At 34.5% G+C, this 5,981-nt stretch overlaps 1 long non-coding RNA gene across 2 annotated transcripts; it reads left to right on the top strand.

Annotated features, from left to right (window-relative positions):
- The first annotated feature begins 1,616 nt into the window (after positions 1-1,616).
- On the top strand, positions 1,617-5,268 carry LOC147406100 (uncharacterized). Of its 2 annotated transcripts, none has more exons than XR_015175762.1 (3): positions 1,617-1,900; positions 2,942-3,045; positions 4,884-5,268. It is a non-coding gene; the product is annotated as an uncharacterized LOC147406100 (long non-coding RNA). The 2 variants fall into 2 exon arrangements; XR_015175761.1 differs by having other exon boundaries at positions 1,617-2,081.
- The last annotated feature ends 713 nt before the right edge of the window (positions 5,269-5,981 follow it).

Here is a 5,981-nt window from a genome sequence, read left to right as displayed (position 1 = left end):
TATTTTTATTTATTTTAATCTTTCTTTTTAGGCACAAATAAGAGTTTTGTTTATTTTTTAGAGTGTGCGGTTTGTTCTTTAACCTTTTTAAAATAAAAAAAAATAAAAAAAATAAAATAAAAATAAAAATTTAGCATGCTGTTAGTAAGAACAACAACTTACTGTTTAACTCGATGGTGTGCCCCTAGAAGAAATTCAATTTTAATATTAAACCCTTAATGCTTTCATATTGCTGGGTGGTGTGCCAATAGCAGATCAGTTTTTTTTTTTTTTAAATTTCTATCTCCTTCTCAAAAGAGAAAGAAGGACAGCAAACAGAAAAAACGTCATCTGCTCTCTCTCTCTCTCTTTCTATTATACCCGTTTTGCTCTCATTCTCACTGCCTTCGAACTCACCAAATAACTTTAAGAAACCATAAAAACTTCCATTGGGTCCTCTCTGGTGTTCATCTTCACTCTTATTCTTCATTTTAAAATCTAATTACTAAGGGTTGAATCTCTCATAGAGAGCCATGGATGAAAACGCCCCCATGGAATCGTGGAATTGGTAGGGAAGTTGGTAAATCCATTAACAGATGAGGAGACACTCTCTCTTACAATACTTCGTGGATGGTTGTCATCAGAATATTTCATTGGAGGTGCATATATTCATCTAGTGGAAACATAGACAAGTGCAGTGAAGGTAGGGCTGAACCACATCTCTTGAATTAATGGACCTCTATCATGGTGCTGTAGATAAGATAAAAGAAAAAGAAAATATACCAATTGAAGGCAAACGTGCTGATGGGGGGCTGTACAAATTGAACGTGTGGTCCTAGGGAAATCCTTCCTTTCCCATGTTTGACAGCTAAAAAAAAAAACGTATGAACATGATTTTTTTTAAGCATCACTACAACATTTTTGATCTACAGCGACGGTTTATAACAGCGGATAATTTTATCCGACGCTATATATATATTTATTGCAGCGGATAATTGTATCCGCCGTTATAGAGACCCATGCATACGTAGAAAATTCACATCATACTTATTCAAGTGCATATAGCAGCGAAAAAATATATCCGCCACTAAAACTAGTGAGTTCTCTCTATTTTAAATTGAATATAGCAGTGGATTATATTTTCCGTCGCTATAGAATACAATTTTTTTTTATAAAAAAAACATGGTTTAGTGAGTTCTCTCTTATCAATTTTTTTTTTAATTGAATATAGCAGTGGATTATTTTTCCGCCGCTATAGAGTATAATTTTTTTATATTCTTTGAATTAAATATAGCAGCGGATTATATTTTTCGCCTCTATAGAGTATAATTTTTTTTTTTTATAAAAAATTCGATTTAGAGAGTTCTTTTTATTAAATTTTTTTTTTAAATTAAATATAACAGCGGATTACATTTTCCGCAGCGGTAGAGTAAAAATTTATCGTCAGTTTTTCTCTATAATTTTTTTTTTTTAAATTAGATATAACGGCGGATAATATATTCCGCTGCGATAGAGTATAATTTTCCTATATAAAAAAATTTGCGCTAAATGAGTTCCCGCATATTTGTGTGCACGAAGCAGCGGAAACGCCTACCCGCCACTACAAAAATTAAATTTTTTACACTTGCCTCTCTACTCTCTTTCTTTGCTTTCTCTCTCTCTCTCTCTCTCTCTCCGCCCTCTCACTCTCTGCTATTTGCTCTCTCTCTCACTACGTGAAAAATTGCAAGCTCGATGGCATGGATTGTGTGCTATAAGCCATCAAATTTTTGAAAGTTCGGTTTGATGAGATCGATGCTTCGATCCTATTATAACGCTTCAAACAAATTTAATTCGAAGGTTGATGAAGAGAAGAATTTGTTCTCTCAATCTCTGGTTTTTCACTTGGAGCTCTTACAAAGGGTATCATCGCCTCCAAAGGGTATATTTCTCAGCGATTTTAAGTAGAAACCCTGCGATTTCAAGATTTTCCATCAAAAACTCTGCAATTTCTAAGGGCATCATTCTATCGAAGGGATTTCGGCGATTTCAAAGGGTATTAAGCTCTCCATAGAAGTAAACCCTAGGATTTCTCTTCTTTCTCCTTCGAATTGCTTATAAAGGTTTGCTTTCTCCCATTTTTAATTTCCTATTTGGTTAAGATTGGGTCTTTTTAGTTTTGGAGGAATCTATTGTTGGTGATTGAGGATAAAAAGATTTTCTTGTATTTTTATTAAAATAGTTTATAGTCCAGAATTATTTTTTTAATTAATTTTGGATTCAGAATTGTTGTTTTTCATATTAGTTCCAACTTATTTGAAGAAAAAAGCCTAACACTCTTGTATGTATCCATGGGAAACTCATTTTTAAGAGGTGGAGATATTAATAAGGCAAGGAATCCCAAATCCATCTGCCATGAAAATTTATTTGACATTGACATTGTAGAGTTATAATAATTTGATGCCTATTATGGTTTCTTTATGCAATTGAAAGCTTTTTATGCTTGTTTTTGTTATTTAGTTTAGAAATCTTAAAAAGACTGAAACAGAAAATCTAACCAAATATAGGGAACAACCTCAAGTGTGATTATCTGGATACCTGATATGGCGATGAAAAAGGTTTTTTTTTTCCTAATTTCTGATAGATTATAAACTGATTTCTATTTTAGATAATGTTTTATATTGGGTTGGATGACTAAAAGTGAAGTGAATTATTCTTTTTTGATTCCTGTAGTTTATGTCATTAATCTACTTTAAAATCCAAAAAATTTATGTTAAAAGTCTATTATTCTTTATTTTTCTTGTATGTCCATCTTTTTAGTTGATTATAGTAGTCATTGGATTTTACTTGTGCTTCTAGTTCTTCTTTTGCTATTGCTTTCAGTTAAATGTTGAACATTTGGGATATCTATTGTTAGTGACAGCATTTGGGTGTGGCCTATTTTTGGCATGTTGGAAACTAACAAACACTTCTATGTTGTCAGCTCACCCATGGTTGCGAGATGGAAGCTGCGTTGTGCCTTTAGATATATTGATCTATAAGTTAGTCAAATCATATCTTCGACCATTCAAACGTGCAGCTTTAAAGGTACCATTTATTTCTCCGTTGTCCATAATTTTATGGAATTAATGCTAGAGATATCATTTTTTTTTCCTTTTGCCTCAAGTATTAACGGACAATACCTTTCACTCAAACCGTATGTTCTCAGGATGTTCGTGATTTGTTTGGCTATTTCAATGAGAATGTGTTCTCTTTGTTTATGCTGAATTGCTTTGTTCCAAGGCATCACATTTGACAGTGAATCTGTGAATGACATACTTTCTCTCAATCCCTGAGACTATTAGAGTTATTGTTTACTAAACCATGCATCATTTTTAAAATATTTATTCACGAACTTAGTTTTGTTATCTCTTGCCATGTATTTCAGATTAACAAACTTTTTGTAGTTTCCATGCATTGTTTATCGTGTTGATTTAAAATTGTTTTTATGAATGTATTTTTATAATTAAATAATGTTTATTTTCATATTATAAGTTGTATTAATATATGCCCAATCATAAAATATAATTTATACACAATATAACCATTTAAATTCTCAAAAATGATGAAAAATGCAAGAACTGATCGACTTGACCGAGTTTTCAAAGCTGAGACGGGTGATTCATTGTAGATATCTGCCTTGAATGCCTCCAAGACTCAGATAGATGACTCTCCCAAGTTATGTTCTAACATGTGTTTCACATTGGTAATCTGAATGCACTAATAGTAATCTTGTTGTTGGACGAGTTTTAAAACTGTGGTCTCAACAGACGTATTAGATATTTATGCTTTCAACAAATTACTTCAGAAGATCTAGAGTGAAATTGTCTAATATGATTCGGAATTGTTGCTGCCAGAAGAGATTGAGCAAAATCAGGAAATGCATTTGTTTCAAGGATTAATCTGTTTGTTTGCTATTTAAAGTAATTTGTGTTGCTTCTTCTGTCTGGGTCTCTAATTGTCCAATTTTGTTTTAATCCATCGTTGTTTAATGAAGTTATAAAAATACATGCATTTTCATGTACTTGGATATATGTATGTATCTACGCTGGCATCATGCTATGCATTGTTGGAGTTCATTCTGTTTTTCTAAAAAGAGTTACTTTTGCTGTCTATATAAATAAATATGGAAATATCACAAGTAGGAATAGTTTTTAAATCATCTCAAGTTGAATTATGAAGTTTTTCTTTCCTTTGCTTGGCAAGTGAGATACAAGTTAGTAAGTAGTGGGTGAAAGGTGGGTTTTGAACCTTTGTCGTGGTAGCCACACGCAGGTATCATCGTTATTTAGATGCCAAGTATTTGTTGTTTTTGCTTCCTGTTTTCTTTAGAGAAATCACTTGAGCACTTCAAATTTAAAACAATACCAGTGTTCATTTTCATAATGGTTAACATGGAGTGCAAGATAATCACGGTCTTCTGATGGTTAGTATGGTCATTTTCAATTTCTCTCTCTTATACTAGCAGCATAGTATTGCTTATGAGAAGCATTGGTTGAATTGTGAAGTAAGCTTCACTTAGCTCAATCAGCTGGCATTCTGCTCCACAGCCATGAGTTTGCATGTTTCTTTCCTTGCTATTACAATTGGACTAAAACCCAACCTTTCTAAGCTAATGGGTGCTGGATCAATTTCAATGCTTATGTATCTGTAAGGGATAAGTGGGCTTTTTCCCCCTTTTCTTATTTTATATATATATATATATATATATATATATATATGTGTGTGTGTGTGTGTGTGTTTGTGTGTGTGTGTGTGTGTTTGTGTGTATGTGTGTGTGTGTGTGTGTGTGTGTTGTGTTTGTGTGTGTGTGTGTGTGTGTGTGTGTTTGTGTGTGTGTGTGTGTGTGTCTGATTTTATGTTTAAAATAGATTTCTGCATATCAGATGAATTGCATGAAGCAGCATCTCGTGTGGTGGTTGGCTCCATCCTAACTGCCAATGACAAGCTTCCCAATGTAGCCCCATTTGATAAATCTAAGATTCTCATTGTGCAAGCAGATCAGGGTTTGGGCTTTCAAGGTCTTATTATCAACAAGCATATCAGTTGGGACCTTCTCAAGGGACTAGACAAGGGCTTGGAGCTACTAAAACAGGCTTGTCTTTCCTATGGGGGCCACTTATAGCACATGAAGTACCTTTGGTGAGCTTGTCCCGGAGAGCTACCAAGGATGGCCACTCAGAAGTCTTCCCAAGTATCTACTATCTTGATCAAATGGCCACAGAATGGGAAATTGAAGGGTTCAAGACAGGAAACCAATCCACCTATGACTGCCAGAAACACTACCGCTGCCATTGGCAAGGTAATGCTTCTCTACCCGTGCTTCTCTGCTATTTACGTGACACTATGGACAACCTTTCTTTCTCTCGCATTGTTCAAGATAGTACGAGTAGATGTCAGTTGGAGTAAGTTGTTAACTTCTCTCTCTCTCTCTATCTCTCTGTTTTGTTTGGGCAAGGTATTTGGCAATGACATTATCACATCCTTGCAAAAAGGATGCTTACAAAAGTGAGTCACTGTTGTGACACAGCCAGTGGCATCATCGTTACCTTGGTGAATCTTTTCAGCTCTTGTTTCTATTAAAAATTCATTAGAGATCGAATTTATGATCATTCATCACTGAAGTTGCTTTTTGACTGCATAATTAGGATTATGTCGTGGAGGACGTTGACGGTGAGATGGCAAACTCCAGTTGGTCAGCTCCTCCCCTCCCACTTGAGCATATTCAGCAATTGAAGACATTGGGTCTCTTGTAAAATCCAAGGATCACTCTTTAGTCATCACATGAAGCACAATTTAGATGGACGTTCTGTTCTCCATAAAATTGTATTTATGACGGGTTATGAAGGAAGGGCACTTACCGCATTGGACACGCTCTCTGAATTGCCTACAGAGAATAGTATTACATAATAACAATTTAATGGAAGGCCCACTCGGCACCTTGGCACAATTGCCCAATTTGGAGGTATTTATACTATATCAGG

This window comes from Akebia trifoliata, chromosome 3 (assembly GCF_017979445.1).
Source record: "Akebia trifoliata isolate Shusen 1 chromosome 3, ASM1797944v1, whole genome shotgun sequence".
NCBI classification, from domain to species: domain Eukaryota; kingdom Viridiplantae; phylum Streptophyta; class Magnoliopsida; order Ranunculales; family Lardizabalaceae; genus Akebia; species Akebia trifoliata.
Note: the sequence above shows the minus strand (reverse complement) of the source record. Positions and strands in the feature narration are given on the sequence as shown.